Here is a 17,956-nt window from a genome sequence, read left to right as displayed (position 1 = left end):
ACCTGTAAACCCTGACAATACGGGCAACCCTTGATAATAACTAAATATTTGGTGAACACCTTGAGAGCTGCTGCTAAACAAAAAGGTAGCAATGACCCTGAGGTGCTTCCTGTGCTTTTTGTTTTAATCGAAGTTTTATCCTGACCCAGACATTAAAATTGAATGAAGGGATTATGTTAGCTAGAGAAACCGTGGAAACTGATCTCATTTGCAGAGGTCCAGAACAGGGCAGAGACCACCATTTCTTCAGGCAATACAAACATACTGAAAAAAATTCCTGTTCCTCGCTCTGGCACTCCTTCTGTGGCTCTTAGTTTTAAAAGAGCCAAAACCTGCTTCTGTAACAGTGCCTCACAAAAAGGATCCCTTTAAAGGGACAGGAGTAGCATAGACTCAAACCACCGCTCAATAATTTCCATAGCCCAGCAGTGTGTGAATATGGCTTCCAACAAAAATTGGAACAAAGGGTAGATAAACCAGTTCCCTCTATCAGCTCTGTTACAGGGTGTGACATACTGCAATACTATGCAATATCTATGGGGACCATTGCATTACATTTATGAATGTTTTCTGTGTAATTGCGTTCTATGTCATGGGGGACAATTTCCACAGTAGGAATCAAGGAAAGGGCTTTTGGTTTCGGGATAGAGTTTACAGACCCAACACTAAACCAGAGCAAGGCACCCGTGCTGGGCCAAGGAGCCCCTTCCCTTCAGCAGCTGCAGGGTGTGCTCCAGGTAGAGGAAAGTTTAAAAGCCCAGTGATAGAGGAGAAGGAGTTACAGGCTGCACCAGAAATGTTATTGTGAAATGTATGTATTAACACTATATGAAGAATTATGGATACTTACTGATGTTATGCTGTAAAGTCTCTAACCAAACAAAAGGAAACAAGTTTTCTTCCAGACAAGAGTGAGGATAGTTATCTAGCTCTAATGTAAATTGAGCATGGTGATGCCAGAGACAAGTGGCAGTTCATCTGCATCTGAGGTAAATATCAGTTACCCAGGGCCATACACAAGGGGGGGGCAAATAGGGGCATAAGCCCACTAGCATAGCTAGTGGGGTGCAGGGGAAGCAGCCGCTTCCCATCATCACATTTTTCAAAAGCGGTGCCTGACCAGGGCCGGCCGAGCCTAAAAGGGCCCCGCAGCTGTCCACCCCTCCCCAGCTCACTTCCCCCTCCTCCCCTTCCCTGAATGCTCCGCCTGCCTGCTCCTCCCCCTCCCCTGTTCACGGGAAGTCTGAAAACAAGCAGGGGCAGGCCGGCAGCAGCAGGTAAGCTGGGGCGGGGTGGGGGACGCGGGAGGGCTCCGGGGAGGCACGGCCCAGTCCAGCCCTGGCTGAGTGGCTCCCTCTGGCCCCGGCCCGGGTCCTAGGGCGCTGGCCCGCTCCTGGCCCCAGCAGCTCCGGCCGAGCGTGCCGGCCCGCTCCCAGCCCTGGCGGCTCCAGCCCGGCTTGGCCCCGGCGGCGCCGGCCGAGCACCCCCGGCAGCTCCGGCCCCAGCGGCTCTGGCTCGGCCCTGGCCCCAGCGGCTCTGGCTCGGCCCTGGCCCCAGCGGCTCTGGCTCGGCCCTGGCCCCAGCGGCTCTGGCTCGGCCCGGGCCCCGCAGCGCCAGCCTGGTCCCGGCTCCAGCCAAGCGCGTCGGCCCGATCCCGGCCCCGGCCCACTCCCAGCCCTGGCAGCTCCGGCCCGGCTCGGCCCTGGCCAAGCACCACCGGCGGCTCCGGCCCCAGTGGCCCCGGCTTGGGCCCTGGGGCGCGGGCCCCAGGGCCCTGGTCCCGGCCCTGGCTGAGCGGCGCTGGCCCCGGTCCTGGCCGAGCGGCGCCAGCCAAGCACCCCCGGCCCCAGCAGCTCCGGCCCCACTCGGGGCCCCAGGGCGGCGGCCCCGGTTCCCGGAATGCGGCCGGAGCTGTGCGGCTTTCCTCCCACCTCTGCCCTGAGGAGCCCTCCGGCCTCCCCGAAGTCTGTGCCTGCTGCTCCGCCGGGGGGAGCCGCCAGCCCGGCCCCAACCCCCCAGACTGAGCCCCTCCGAGGGGGGGGGTGCAGCATGGCCGCAGCGTGGCTGGAGGAGCCAAGGGGGGGAGGCGCAGTGTGGCTGGAGGAGCCAGGGGGGGGGGGGGGGAGGGTGCTGGGCGGCCGGAGGAGGGGCGGGGGGGTGTGTGGCCAGAGGAGGAGCCAAGGGAGTGCCTTTTTTAGGTTTGCTCCCCCTGCACTTAGGACCTGGCTATGCCACTGCATAGGCCCCACCACTAATAGGGGCAGAGAACTCCTCCAGTCGCAGGGAGAGGAAGAGGGAAGAGCGAGCTCCTGCCAGGGCAGGAGGTGGCGGTGGGAAGAGTGAGCTCCTCCCAGAGGGTGGGGGGAGGCACAGAACATCCCCCCCCCACAAAAAGGCATCAAAATTAAATTTCTGTATACACCCCTGGGTTATCAGGAGGATGAGGAAACAACATAGCATGAGCACACCAGAGTCTGAACTCCAGAGTTGTCCTGACTCTTGAGATAAAGACAGTGAGTTTTGGGGCAGACTTAAGGAGAAGAGTAACAGGACAGACTCCCTCTTGCCTACTTTCTAGCCCACAAATAGCTCACCTTCTGGTAGAAGGTCTCTTGCAGTTTATTTATAGCATTCTTTCCTACTAACTTTACAGACTATGCAGCATCATATCAAAAGTATCATGCAGTTCTCACCTCCTGAGCCAAGGAAGGGTGAGCTCTCTCATGGCTCTACCTCTACAAACCTTCTGCTATTCTAATCTCCCTCCACACTTCCTTCCTGTGCTTTTTGTAATTAATTAGCCTTTAAACTCTCTCCAGCCAATCCCAATCTATCAATTGGGTGCAGTTTCCATAGTCAGGTGTGCTCCATGATAACTAATTCGAGTAGCAGTGATCAAAGTGCTGTCTCAGGGGTTGTTTCCCAGCAGCCTCTTTGGTCAGATGCCTCCTGCTGGCTTTCCTCCCAGAGGGGGGTGAGTGGCTCCACCACCATCACAAGGGTCTCTACTGGTTGGCTACTGCTGGATGACTCTGTGGAGAGAGTACTGTTATTGCTGGACTGAGTAACTGTATCATCTCTGCTCAAGTGGTGTTGGTGGTTTTTGCTGTGGGGGAGGGGGTGCAGTGTGGAGCCCTGCCCCCTAGTCCATCTATTCCTCCCACTGCTACCCCCTCCGCTACGCACCACTGCCTTCTGGGACTGCTTCCATTCCTTGGCTCAGCTGCTTGCTTTCCACCTTTCCATCATCTGGGACTCTGTTTGCAGCAGCAGGCCAGGACTTTGCTTGTGAGTGCATATGCTCTACCCTTTCCCCTTGGACTTGCCTTTCTCCCATACTGTATGTTAGGCTGGTGGGGTCCTCCTACCTTCTGTTTGCCCGTCAGCCCTCCCACAGTGGTTTGCCTCCTTCCCCTTTGCTGCCTGCTTTGCCTGCCTGTCACCAACCACCTTGTCTGTTCCCCTCCCTGCCCTACCTAGTCCCCTTGCAAGTTCTGTTAGTTTGCCCGCCCTGTGCTGGCCCTTGGAAGTTTGCTTAGTTGCTGCCCTGCCCTAATCCCTGGGTATGTATGTATGTATGTATTAACACTATACGCCCCAAGCCTGTCCTTACTTAGCCTGCTCCTTCCCCCCCATCCATTGTTGCTTAACCCCTGCCCCATCTTGCTCACCTTGTGCACCCATGCCCCCCTTTTTTGTTGACCCCCCCATTCACTGCACCCCCCCATGCTAATCCCTTTCCAACCTAGTGCACCCCTGCCCCATGCTAGTGATTGTGCCCTTCTCCCCCTGCCTTGTTTGGCACCCTGTTGGCACCCACCTCCCCTGCCTGCAGCCTAGCAGGAAGGAGTGATTAGCCATTTCCCCCCTTCCCCTGCCCCTCTCCAGTGTTCACTCCTGCTCCCATTCCCTTTTCCTGGATGGGGGGAGACCTCAGGAGGGGGCCCCCAATTGATACTGATGTCCCCCAGCTTGCTCCCCCACCCACCCCCACAACTACCACTGCCACATCCATTGCTTCTGCCTCCACTGGGGAACTGGCTGCGGTGGGCTTGGGTAAGGACTCCTCTACAGCCATGAATTCTGCCCCCACCCCTCTGGTGTGCTTCCTCAGCCAGCAAGAAGGCCAGGGGAAGAAGAAGGGCAAGAGCCCCACCTGGAAGGCAAAACCTCCCCTGGCGGGGACCGCTCCTCCTGCCGTGGCCCCACCATCAGCCGTGGCACACCCTCTCCCTGCCATTCCTTCCACCAGCTCTGGGAGTGCCCATCTCTCAGCACCCAGAGCGTATGCCCAGGTGGCTGCAGCCCCATTGCCTTAACATCTTCCCCCGCTACCTCCTCTTGTTCCAGCTCTGGTGGCTGGGGCCCCTTTCCCACTCTGACCAGGAAGCACGGTGTCCATTGCCTCCTGTTGCCCACCTCGCCCCATGTTGAGATCTACGTGCAGGCGTTGGTGAGGGTGGTGGGGCCCACAGGCATTGTGGTGGCCTCCAAGATGCACAGAACCAGAGGCTGTGAAACCTCTGTTAGTAAATTTTGAGAATGGGAACTCTGTGAGGGAGTACATGAATCTCATACAGGCAGCTGGGAAATATATAAAACACTGAGTGCTCTTAATTGATTGTGGTGAAGTTTCCCAGGCTTATATGCTGTATGCCTTCAACTTAACCCTGGACCAAGAATGTGCCAATCATTATTCTCTGATTAAAATTGGAAATCTGAGAAGAGAGATTCGTTTTGCCATGGCGCTGCCCTCTATAGTCAATATGATAGTGTAAGGGATTGTAGATAATGTACTCAAGGTTAAGCACAGAAGTTTTGACTATATGGGATTCTGAACACTGTACAGTTAACACATTTTATCAAAGGATGCTTCATTTTAGATGTTTTTCCTAGCTCCCAAAGGGTTCTGTGTTCAGAAGACCCCTGGGGCTGATTGTTAACAGCTCCACACACAACTTACCTGGGGAACACTGGCTGGCCTGCTACCTACCAAAACATGGGCCAGGAGAGTTTTCTGACTTCTATGAATTTCCCCCAGAGAGTAACTTCTTTCCTAAAGCTCTCATGACTTTCTTAAACTGTAACTCTGTGGTTCACCAGAGACCGCTACAAGACCCCCTTGCAGTAACCTGTGGATATCATTGTGTAAGCAGAGTCAGGATGAGCTCTACCCTGACATCTGGTGGTGAATTATGGCGAGTGTGGAAAAGAACTCCAGGGGCTGATCTCATTTGCACAGGCACACCCACTCGCCTGGCATGAAACAACAGCAACTGAAAGTGGTTACTTTGGCTGGTGTGGGATCCACAGTTTCTCTGTTATTGGGGCAGGAAGAATAAAGTTTTGTTACCCTGATTCTGTGAATCAAGGCCAGTGGAACTGTTGTATGACAGAAGGACTGAGTGAGTCCTTCACCATTACCTAAGTAGCATTTGCTTGTCAAGGGGCATGGGTTACAAAACCCAGCGAATTGAGAGAGGTTGGGGGCAGGTATTGGTACCTGGTGGTGTGGGGCCCCTTTGTGAGCCCAAAACACCAATTGCACCTTCTCCTCTCTCCACTGTTGAATGTCAGAGCTAACTTTGATTCCCTTAGGAGTCTAGTTACAGGCTGCTGAGCTGAGTTCACTTTGGGCCACTAGTGCACCAGCACTGGGGCTCCCCTACTATGAGCTGAAATCACAAAAGAGCTAAAGTTACTAAGAGCTGAGATCACTGAGGCTGTGTTAACTAGTGGGGGAGCCTGAATTGCTAAGCGGCTGGCGGAGCAGTTTGCGGGGACGGCTGGAGGAGCAGCTAGCCGAGTGGAGCCTCGCGGGGACGGTTGGAGCAGAGCGGAGCTGAGCGGCTCACAGGTCGGTGAGCAGAGCAGCTGGAGGAGCGGCTGGCAGAGCGGAGCCTTGCGGGGACGGTTGGAGCGGCCCAAGGGACGGTTGAAGTGGAGCGGAGCCGAGCGGATAACAGGTCGGTGAGCGGAGCAGAGCAGAGCGGAGTAGCTGGCAGAGCAGAGCAGTTCGTGGGACGGCAGGAGCGGCTCACGGGACAGCAGGTGGAGTGGAGCGGCTCGTGGTGAAGGCTGCGGCAGAACCCCACGGAGAGGCGGCCGGTTGGTCTCGGATCATGTAAGGTGCCCCTTAACACCCTGCGCACCCCCCCCCCGAACTCTGGGGCTGCACTGATCAGGGACAGAGACTTTGGGGGGGTTGTTGGACTTTTGGGACTTTGGTGATTCTTGGGTTGCTGGTTTCAAGAACCAACGGGAAAGGACATGGCCCAATTTGCTGGGGTGGGTCTTCGCTCATGGTTTGGTCTATGAACTCTAGTTGTGGTGTTTTCCCAATTTAATGCTATGTTGTTTACCTCATGTTATTAAACATTTTCTGCTACACCGAGGCTCTGTGCTTGCGAGAGGGGAAGTATTGCCTCTTCAAGGCGCCCAGGGGTGTGTGTAAGATTTTCCCAGGTCACTGGGTGGGGGCTCGAGCTGGTTCTGTGTCACGCTGTTGGGAAGGGACCCCTATGTACTGAACCCGGCCCTTGCTGCTATCAACTTGGCCTGGCAGAAGGGTTACAATTGTATAATATTGTTTTAAAGAAACATAGTAAGGGGTTTATCAGATTTTAAAATTGTATACAGATGATTTACCAGAAAATGACCACATGGTGGTGCTGCTTGTAAAAGAAAGAAGTCAGGCATGTGCAGACATGCCCCAAACACATTTCAACATGTCCAGACCTGTCTTTCTTGTTTTGAGTTTAAACATGTATTGTACACCCTCTTAAAAACAAATAAAACACACATGGGTTTCTGTTCAAGTAGTCAGTTGGGCCTTTTAAATGTTTCTGAAAGGCATGATCTGTGCTTATCTGCCCCTGGTAGATTCTACACTTCTGTTTAGCCATTCTACATTCTCTGTTGCTGCTGTAACCCACAAGGGAAGTAGGCACATTCAGCTTTGCCCTGGCTTTCATAAAAACAACCCTCCCTTTAGGCTGCCTCTTGTTAGAGAGAGAATGAGTGCTGGTAACCCCCCTAACTATATCAAGCATGTTAGATTCCACAATCTCCATACCACCAAAAAAAGTCCACCAAAAAATAAATGGGCTGTTTATTTCAGCGTTTTTCTTATAGCGGGCATTTCCCACCTCCAATATGTCCTAAATGACAAAGCCCAAAGCCTAACTGCCCCCCTCCCCCTGCTCAACTTCAGAAGGCTGATTTTGCCCTTACTTGAGGACAGGGCCAGCTCTAGGCACCAGAGTCCCAAACATGTGCTTGGGGTGGCACTTTTCAAGAGGTGGCATTCTGGCTTTTTTTTTTTTTTTTTTTTTTTTTTTTGGCTTGGGGCAGCAAAAAACCTGGAGCCGGCCCTGCTTGAGGAGGAAGAAACTTATTTTAATCTTTTCTGCTTAACCTTGCTTGGCAAATACCACCTATTTTTGCAGGACCCTGTCGTAAAGTTTAGTCTTTTCATAAATCAGATCTTAGTGGAATGTCTTTCATCTCAGAATCCAACTGGTGAGTTGTTGTGGTTTGGATACTTTCTTTGCCACTAGAGGCCCCTCCCATTTGTTCTAGTTGATGACTTGGAACCAGATACATTTATTTTTCCAACATATTCCATTATGAGTTATTTAAAAGCCCTGATAGTAGGGGGAGAGCCAAGATAAACAAGGGGCCAATAAAAGCTCCTAGACTGTCTTACAATCAGCCTTTTTAAAAAAATTGCTCAGTTTTTTAATAAACCTTGTTTTCTTTTTAGTACTTGTTTGTGTGTCGTTTCCTTTTAAAGTGTTGAGCACTATTTCTGAGATGGCCACTGAGATGGTCATTAGAGGTAGAGCACAAAATAGCCTTTCTCTGATGTTGTCTGGCTTTAATAAGCAGTTTTAAAGAGACAGGTTTCTCTGTACATGACTAGAAATACTTGTCAGGTGGAACACCTTTCTTAAAATGGTGGGGCTTGGTAAAAATTACAACTTTTATGGGCTTTTAAAAAAAAAAAAATTATACACAGAGCCACTCTGGGGGACAAAGGCCTGTTTTCAGCTCATAGGATTTGTGTGTTGATGCATTTGAATCCATCAACTGGTACCAACAGGGTTTTTTTTGTTGTTTTGGTTTGTTTTTTTGTAGCATCCGCAAAAGCCTCCAAAAAGAATTGTCTTATTAAGGTACAAACTGCAAGGGTAGCACTTTGCTGTTTATTGCACAGGTTTTTAAAGAAAAATGTGTACTTTTAATTTAAATTAATTGTGCAGCTCTTTTTTCCCTGGCAAAACACATTTTGCACAATGTACTTAGGTTCCTGTGGTGTACATATTTTGTAAAGGCTTTCTCAATTTCACCACATTTGGAAGCAGACTCTATCAAGTCATCTATAGTCACCATAGTCATTTTATGATTAGGCAGTAAGCTTCATAATCAAAAGTATGTGATATATTTCCATGTATCACATTTTTAGAAGGTTTATGTAACAACTCTTTATACAACAGTTGTCAACAAGTAAAATACCACACAATATTTTCAGTCATGCACAGTAAGTCTATTACTATTTTCTAACAATTGTTTTATAAAAAATAGATTTTCCTGAATTTAAAGGGCCACAATGCAAACAGGAGAAGGGATGAACAAGCTGGATATGGTTCAGCATAATAATTAATACCTGTATGGCAAGGTTTTAAAAGCTTCCTCGAGGGTTCTTTTGTCATAAATGACTTTTTTTGTTTTCAAGAGTTCTTGTCTCCGTCAGCCAATACTTCTTCACCCTCATGATCCTAGGCTGCTGTACCACAAACGCTTTTAGGTCCTCACCTTTTGGGTTCAAACAGTAGTTGTGGATGAGAACTTTTAAAATCTCAAAATTAAAATTTTCTCACTCTGCCACGAGTTGAGCATGATTCCTTTTACTTTCATACAGGTAGTTTCATAGAATCATTGACAATTAGGGTTGGAAGAGATCTCAGGAGGTCATCTAGTCCAACCCCCTGCTCAAAGCATGGCCAACCCCAATTAAATCATCCCAGCAAGGGCTTTGTCAAGCCAGGCCTTAAAAACCTCTAAGGATGGAGATTCCAGGATCGGGACCTCCCCCAATCGCCACAAGTTTTCAAAGATCATGGTGAATGGCTCTGCAATCACATCCGCCAACTCCCTCAGGACCCTCGGATGCATTGCTTGTGCATGTCCAGCTTTTCTAATAGTCCTTAATCTGCTCTTTCACCACTGAGGGCTACTCACCTCCTCCTCATACTGTGCTGGCCAATGCAGCAGTCTGGGAGCTAACCTTGTCTGTGAAGATGGAGGCAAAACAAGCATTGAGTACTTCAGCTTTTTCCACATCATCTGTCACTAGGTTGCCTCCTCCATTCACTAAGGGTCCCACACTTTCCATGACCTTCTTCTTGTTGCTACCAGATCTGTAGAAACCCTTCTTGTTTCCCTTTACATCCCTTGCTAGCTGCAACTCCTGTTTGTGCTTTGGCCTTCCTGATTACACCCCTGCAAGCTCGAGCAATATTTTTATACTCCTCCCTAGTCATCTGTCCAAGTTTCCACTTCTTGTAAGCTTCCTTTTTGTGCTTAAGCTCACCGAAGATTTCTCTGTTAAGCTGAGCTGGTCGCCTGCTATATTTGCTATTCTTTCTGCTCATAGGGATGGTTTGTTCCTGTGCCCTCAATAAGGCTTCTTTAAAATACAGCCAGCTCTCCTGGACTCCTTTCCCCCTCATATTAGCCTCCCAGGGGATGCTGCCCATTAGTTCGCTGAGGGGGTCAAAAGGACCTGCTTCAGCTGCTTTTCTGAAGTCCAGGGTCCATATTCTGCTGCTCTTCTTTCTATCTTTTGTTAGGATCCTGAACTCAATCATCTCATGGTCACTGCTGCCCAGGTTGCCACCCACTTCTACTTCCCCTACCAATTCTTCCCTGTTTGTGAGCAGCAGATCAAGAGGGGCATGGCCCCTAGTTGGTTCCTCCAGCACTTGTACCAGGAAGTTGTTCCCAACACTCTCCAAAAACTTCCTTGATTGTCAGTGCACTGCTGTATTGCTCTTATGGTAATTGTCTAATGGCAAAAGTGCTTTGGTTTGTGGTTTTAAAAAATTCAACTGGTACATGGCCATGTATATTGACGTTAATGTAGTATATTGAAAGGAAAGGAGTCCATACACTTAGTCACCACTGCCTCACTATCCTGCCCTGGATTTTTAACAACCTGCTTCTTGGTCATTTTCATGACTCCTTTTCTGAACCAGTTACAAGGCTCTCACAAAATTTCAACATCTTTCTGGTGGTAATAGTGCAGTTTTTTTCTGAAGATCAAATTCATTCTTGTAATTGTATTGGTACCAGTTAGAAATTCTTTTTTTTCCCCCTGGCATCATGTGTTCTACTCAGGCATAGGGCCCACATATTTATGGTTTTCAGTGGTGTGTTTTTTTTTGTTTTTTGTTTTTAAAAAGGGGGTGGTGGTGGAATACCCCTTGACTTCTTCAAAACACAGAGCCTTTGGTAACTTGCTGAGTTTCATGAGCAGAAAATTTAAAGAATCTGTAAATTTGATTTCTAAGTCCCCCACTGTCATGTGCATTAGTTTTCCACCTGCGTCACAGTACTGATGACAATTTTTAAAATCAATTGTCTAAGGATGAAATAACTGTCGTAACCTTTAGCATTACGAGCAATAAAAGTGAATCACTTGTCTACAAAGTTGGAACAAACTCGCTGACACGTTCTTTCCCATTAAATTCCCAGCTGGTTTCTTTATCTAAATGCATGGCATAGATATAATTTAGTACATGTACCTTTGTTTCTTGCATGCATTCAAAGTCATAAAAGACATAATCCTCCTCTTCTAGAGAGTAAATATTATGCATATATACTTGTGACCATCTATGCTGCCTGTCTTCTGATAACACTTGGGGCACTTCTTGCTTTTACTCCGATGATGATTGTAGAAGCCAGACTTATTGCAAAGACTTCTAGTTTTACAGTGAACTCTACTGTCTGCTGCCTGAGTTCTGTGTCTTTCTAAACAGCCTTGGATCTGCAAAATAGTTTACAGCTGGGATATTTCATATTTTCCCATACACTCAAGGCATTCTGTGCTAATACATGTATAGTAGTGGTCTTTACAGGCATGCTGGTGTTTGTGGCTGTACATGGCATGGCAGGACAAATATTGTGCTCCTATGAAGGCTTTGATATTTAGGATACTGTAATAATGTTTGTCATGTAAAAAAAGCCACCATGATTTTGGTGCTCTGTCCACTGTTGTAAAAAAATTGCCAATCCCCTCTTTCATGATACATTACTTTAATAGTCACACCTTTGGAGCGCTGCCGCTGGAAGCTCCCAAGAAGTGGGGGGACCATTGGTGCCTGGACCATGGCCAACCCATGCTCCACCATGAGGCCGCACTCCTGCTCTACCTCTTCCCTCCCCTGCTCCATCTCTTTCCCTGAGGGCACCCCCGCCTGCTGCTCATGCCTCTGTGCCCTCTCCCCCAGAGAGGCATGAGTGGTGGGCTGGTCGGCCTTGGGGCAGGGGGGGAGTGGGGGCGGGAAGAGTCGGGGCAGGGTTTTGGGGGGAGAGATCAAGCACGGGTGGGGCCTTGGGGTGGAGTGCAGGTGGGGCCTTGGGAGGAGGAGGCTAAGTGGGGGTGGGACCCACGCCAAATGCAAGAGTCATGCACCACCTATAGTAAAGAGAGGGTGGTTTAGCCCCAGAGCATCTATGTGAAGCTGTACAAAAACTTCAGGCCCATTTGGGGATTAAAATCATGTAACAAATTTTGAATAGTGCTGTGAATGACCACGATTGTCCAAATTAGCAAAATTAAATTCTTGAAAATACTCAAGTATTAAATACTCTTTGGGGGTCTTATCCAGTGTCTCTCGCATTTCAAATACACCTGAGGAAATGCCTCAGATGCATCAGGAATGGAATATTCTGCTCCTTCAGAAGTGGGTGTCTATGGCCAATTCTTGAAGTTCTGTATTAAATGGGTCTATTTCCCTTTCTAGACTGGGCAAATTTTGTGAGTATCTCCTTTTTCTCAAAAGTATTCTGGCTTTTTAAAGTCTCTTTGCTAATATCCTTCTCAGTCTTTTAGATCTCTCCCACTTTTATTCCTACCAAATTCCTGCATTGATGTAAACTCATAGGCCACATTCTTTTTACGAATTATAATTTAAAAATTTTAAACATGTTTATTTCAAATTAATTTTAAGAGAAGCAAAACCAAACTGAAAAGGGGGAGGGCGGGAGAAAGAAGGCAAAACTTTCTTTTATCTCTACAGAAAGCAGCGTGCTCAATTCATGTCCTTTACATTATACAAAACTTCCTATTGTTAGTAATAGCAATCGTTTTAACTCCATTTAAGCCTTCCACATATTTTTTTCAATTTAAAACAAACTTGAAAACAGTTATTTCAAAAACCAGTCAACATTCATGCTGTCACAAAACCAAAAACTCTTTACCAAGCCCCTAATACATGCAAAGTTCTGGTAATTTCAATCTGTGTTTGATGTTTAATAGTTTGCTATTGCACAAATAAAAACAAATAGCAATAACACATAGCCTTGAGTATTACAGGAAATACATTAGTTGTTTTGAATTTGCATATCATCTTGCTCTAACTCCATTAAAAAAGAAAAGCATTAATTTTAAAACAGTTATTTCAAAGTTGCAAACTCATCAAAACAAAACAGCCAGTACCATCTTCTGAATGGTCAGGAATAACTATCTGTTGCATTTGACTATCTTGATATAAATTACAAAAAAAAAATCTTTAAAAACATTTATCTTAAAAGTAAATCATAATTCTGTAAAAGATTAAGCATCTTACCAAAATTTGCAGATCCTCTTAGTGAGTCTTGTGAAAATTCAAAATTCGTCTTGTTTAGAAAGAAATTATTGATTTTTTTTAAACACTTGTATAAAACACGTGTCACACACAAAATAGTATTTTGTCTTACAATTTCATTGTCCCATATAGAGTCAGACATTTTACATAGGAGTACATCAACAATGATTTTTCAACTCTGCATTCAGTTTTCTCTCTCTCATAATTTATAGCGCTAAAAGGGGAACGAACTAAACCTCTCAAAAATGTTAAAAATTGATCTATAGGAGGGTCCCAGAAAACTTTTTTTTTAGTTTAAAATAGCCTGTTATTGCAATCTCTTTAATAACCCCATAATTTAACAAATCTATGCGTACTGTTACTGGGATTTTATAGGCAACTCCATTGCCATGGTTACCGATACTTAGTAACATAGCACCAAGCCATGTGCATCATGGAAGGCGTCTCTCATGCTGCTGGCTAAGATCTGTGAGAACAGCGACCTGCCTTTGTACACAGACCTCTTCTTCTAGACACCCTTTATGGTAATTTATGCTACCACCTCCCTAGGTAACCCATTCCAGTGCTTCACCACCCTCCTAGTGAAAAAGTTTTTCCTAATATCCAACCTAAACCTCCCCCACTGCAACTTGAGACCATTACTCCTTGTTCTGTCATCTGGTATCACTGAGAACAGTCTAGATCCATCCTCTTTGGAACCCCCTTTCAGGTAGTTGAAAGCAGCGGTCAAATCCCCCCTCATTCTTCTCTTCTGCAGACTAAACAATCCCAGTTCCCTCAGCCTCTCCTCATAAGTCATGTGCCCCAGCCCCCAAATCATTTTTGTTGCCCTCCGCTGGACTCTTCCCAATTTTTCCACATCCTTCTTGTAGTGTGGGGCCCAAAACTGGACACAGTACTCCAGATGAGGCCTCACCAATGCCGAATAGAGGGGAATGATCACATCCCTCAATCTGCTGGTAGCCCCCCTACTTATACAACCCAAAAGGCCGTTAGCCTTCTTGGCAACAAGGGCACACTGTTGACTCATATCCAGCTTCTCATCCACTGTAACCCCTAGGTCCTTTTCTGCAGAACTGCTGCCTAGCCATTTGGTCCCTAGTCTGTAACAGTGCATGGGATTCTTCCGTCCTAAGTGCAGGACTCTGCACTTGTCCTTGTTGAACCTCATCAGACAATAATGAGGAACTCCTCATGACAAAGGGGTGCCTTGTTATTGCAAAATACTGATTTCGTAGTGTTGTGTTTAAAACTATAGCTTTATGCAATATGCTCATCTCTCTTTCTCCTTACAAAAGTTACTCAATCCTCTGTGCTGACACACAGCTTTTGTCTTTTTAAACTCTAATTTGTTATTGAAACACATCTGTAAATATGGGTTATTTATAATAGAGAATTGTATTTTAAACATTTTCATTTAACTGAATCTCTTCAAAACATCTCTTAGATTGTAAAGACAGGTCTTTTTGTTATGTTACGGGTTTTTCATCTCAGTCAAAAGTGACCAATTGTTTTTTCATGTTAAACTTTTAAACTTTTATTTGCTAAAACTTTACTTCATGTACCAGAATTTAGATTTTTTTTAAGTTAGGAAGGAAAGAAAGAGAGGAGGGCGAGAAATGGCTGCCTTATCTCTGGTGAAAAAGTATTAATTGTTTTATGTAATCTAGTTTTTCTTTCGAGTTTTGTATTAAGTGTATAAATCTAAAGCTTTCTTCACAGCTTACACATAATAAGTTTTCAGAGCAGTTTTCCTTTAGGCAAAACTTGAAAAAGCAAGCTAACACTATTTTTAATAGGCTAGTATATTTATTAAAACTTTATTTGATTTAGTAGCATTTAGTTTTTTAAAAAGTTAGGAAAGAAAAGAGTGTAGGGCAGAAATAACATGTTTTACCAAAGATAAGAAACTATCAACTGTTTTACAAGAGCTAGCTTTTCATTTAAGTTAGCCTGTGTGTATATTTTGTATAAAATGTGTAAATCTCAAGTTTTTTTTTTTTTTTTTTAAGAGTTTACAAGCAATACATTTGCAGGGCAGTTTTCCAAAGTTTAGGCAATACTTTAAAAAGCAAGATATCACTATTTTTAAAAGGCTGATGTATTTCTCCAAATACTTGTGTATATGTACAGTGCTTGTCTTTCCATTTATTTGTTTAAAGAGATGTGTTTTTAAACAGGCCAACACCCCTTGGCATATTATGATTGGTTCAGGAAAATAGTTCAGGAAAATGCAATTATGTGACATGTTCAATCAGAAGCTATTCTTTAGACAAGCCGTGCTTCTTGGCTGAGCTAAACTTGACTGTCTTGGAATCAGGGCCAGCCTTACAGGTGGGCAATGTAGGCTGCAGAAGGGCTGTGTTCATTTCGGGGGAGGGGATAAAGGGGGCTGTGAGGCAAGAACCACTCATGCATCCCCTTTCCACCCTCCCAGCAGCATGACACCTGCAGTGCCACTCTGCCTGTTCAGTGGCTGCCCGCTGCTCAGGGAGTAGTACTTAAAGGGTGACAAAGAAAGTTTGCCCAGGGTGCCATTTTCCCTAAGGCCAGCCCTGCCTGGAATTACTGGCATTTGACTAGTAGCGGCTTTTCTCTTCACTCTGCTACTTGGTCAGTGACACAGGCTTTTGTCCTTTCCTGTTAGTTTAAAACTTTCTCTGCTGCCTCTCTGAATTTATTTTCTCTCTCTTTCTGTAACAAGCTGAAAGGCTTTTGCTTTTCTTAGCTCTTCTACAGCTTCTTTCACTTTGTGTCTTGTTTAACTCAACCCCACTTCAGTTTTCTTTAAAAATACATATTCTGTTACTAATATTTAATGCCTTTATTTTAAAAAATGCATAAAATATTTTTTTCTCGAAAGGCCTGTTAAAACAAATGTGTTAACACTTTATTCCTCTGTTTACTAAACTTTATTTAAAAAGCCTCTTTTCTTCTGAAAAAATTGTCGTTTAACTTTAAAATGGCTCTAAAAATGTGAAAACACACACACAAAACTGTCCTAATGCACCCAATAAAAATAAATAAAATAATTTCAGAATGGCCACTGCACCAAAAGTGTATACATCCAAAAATGAGAGCAGAGGATGGGATATACATCAAGAAGGGGGGGAGGGTGGAAACATGTCAAAACTTATATGGTGATGAATGCCATAGAGGTCTTTACTATTTAAGACCCCTTTGCGGAGCAAGCCCTGGGAAAACAACGACTTTGTGGGGAGTTCACCTACTAATGACCTTCATGAATTGGAAGAGTCAAAGCCACAAAATTTAGCCATATAGAAGCCTCCTGAGGGCAAATACAAAATAAAACAATATGAAATGGAAAAGTAGTGAGTTGCCTAATTTTAAAGGCCATATAGTTAATTAAAATTACTCCCTCTCCATTACAGAAAGAGCCATGTTAAGAGTGCACTGTTTGTATATAAATAACTAATATGAAATGTGCCAGTAATATGTAGTAGTGTTTATAGATTTGTTATTATCAATAAAAAGTTCATTGTTGTCTACTGCAAATAACTTGCTTAGTGCAGCTCTTTACACCAGTTCTTAATGCGGGAACTTTGGCAGAGTGTGTATAGAAAGGACATATGGCGGGGTGGTTGGGACAGGGGAAGAAGATAAAACAGATACGGTTTTGTGGTGTAAGGAAGGGAGGGGACAGAGGTAAGCTTTGTGAAGAGCAGAGGGTGAGGGTCATGGTGGGAGGGGAAAGAAAAAGTTAGTGACTAGAGAGACAAATGTATTGGGGAAAATATACATGGTGGGAAGGGGAGCAAAGAGGCAGACAGTGAAAAAAGATGAAAGAAACAGAATTAGTGAGATGGACAAAGATGGGAAGAGAGAGAGAGAGAGAGAGTCCTGCTTCATGATGTGGATATGGAGGGGCAGGGAACCATGTAGGGAACAATGAAGATATGGAGGAAATACAGAGAGGACAGAGTACATGAAAAGAAGTTGTGGGTAGGTATAAGAGTAAGTGGAGCAGGCAGGAGAGAGAAGTTTTCAAACTCAGGCACCACATTGGGGATGCTGCACAAATAGAAAGATGTTTTGCCCAGAAGAAACTTGGGGGTTGATTGTGCCTCAGAATACAGAATCACTTCCTAATCTCCTCCTTGGGATAGTGCAACCTGTTTCTCCCCTCCCCACCCCCCATAAACATTATGGGCAGAAGGGACCATCAGGATCATCTAGTCTGACCTCCTGCACATTGCAGGCCACAGCTTCACCCACCCACTCCTGTAATAGACCCATAACCTCTGGCTAAGTCACGGAAGTCCTCAAATAATGATTTAAAGACTCCAAGTTACAGAGAATCCACCATTTACTCTAGTTTAAACCTGCAGGTGACCTGTTTCCCATGCTGCAGAGGAAAGTGGAAAACTCCAGGGTTTCTGTCAATCTGGCGCTGGTGAAAATTCCTTCCCAATGCCAAATATGGTGGTCAGTTGGACCCTGAGTATGTGGGTAAGACCCACCAGCCAGACACCTTGGAAAGAATTCTCTGTAGTAACTCAGAATCCGCCCCATCTAGTGTTCCAAAACCATATTTGCTGCTAGCAGTACAGATTGGCTACATGCCATTATAGGCCATCTCATCATACCATCCTCTCCATAAACTTATCAAGCTCAGTCTTGAAGCCAGTTAGGATTTGCCCCCACTGCTCTCCTTGGAAGGCTGTTTCAGAGCTTCACTCCTCTGATGGTTACAAACCTTTGTCTAATTTCAAGCCTAAACTTGCTGATGGCCCGTTTATATCCATTTGTTCTTATGTCCACATTGGCACTTAACTTAAATATCTCCTCTCCCTCCCTGGTATTTACCTCTCTGATGTATTTATAGACAGCAATCACATCTCCCCTCAGCCTTCTCTTGGTTAGTCTCTGCTCATAAGGTAGGTTTTCCACACCTCTGACCATCCTAGTAGCCCTTCTCTGCACTTGTCCCATTTGAATTCATCTTTCTAAAACATGGGAAACCAGATTTGCGTACAGTAGTTCAGATGAGGTTTCACTAGTGCCTTGTATAATGGTACTAACACTTTCCTATCTCTACTGGAAATGCCTTGCCTGATGCATCC

This window comes from Terrapene carolina, unplaced genomic scaffold (genome assembly GCF_002925995.2).
Source record: "Terrapene carolina triunguis isolate 2854851 unplaced genomic scaffold, T_m_triunguis-2.0 Scaffold613, whole genome shotgun sequence".
NCBI lineage: Eukaryota > Metazoa > Chordata > Testudines > Emydidae > Terrapene > Terrapene triunguis.
The sequence above is the reverse complement of the archived record's forward strand: the minus strand, read 5'-3'. Positions refer to the sequence as shown.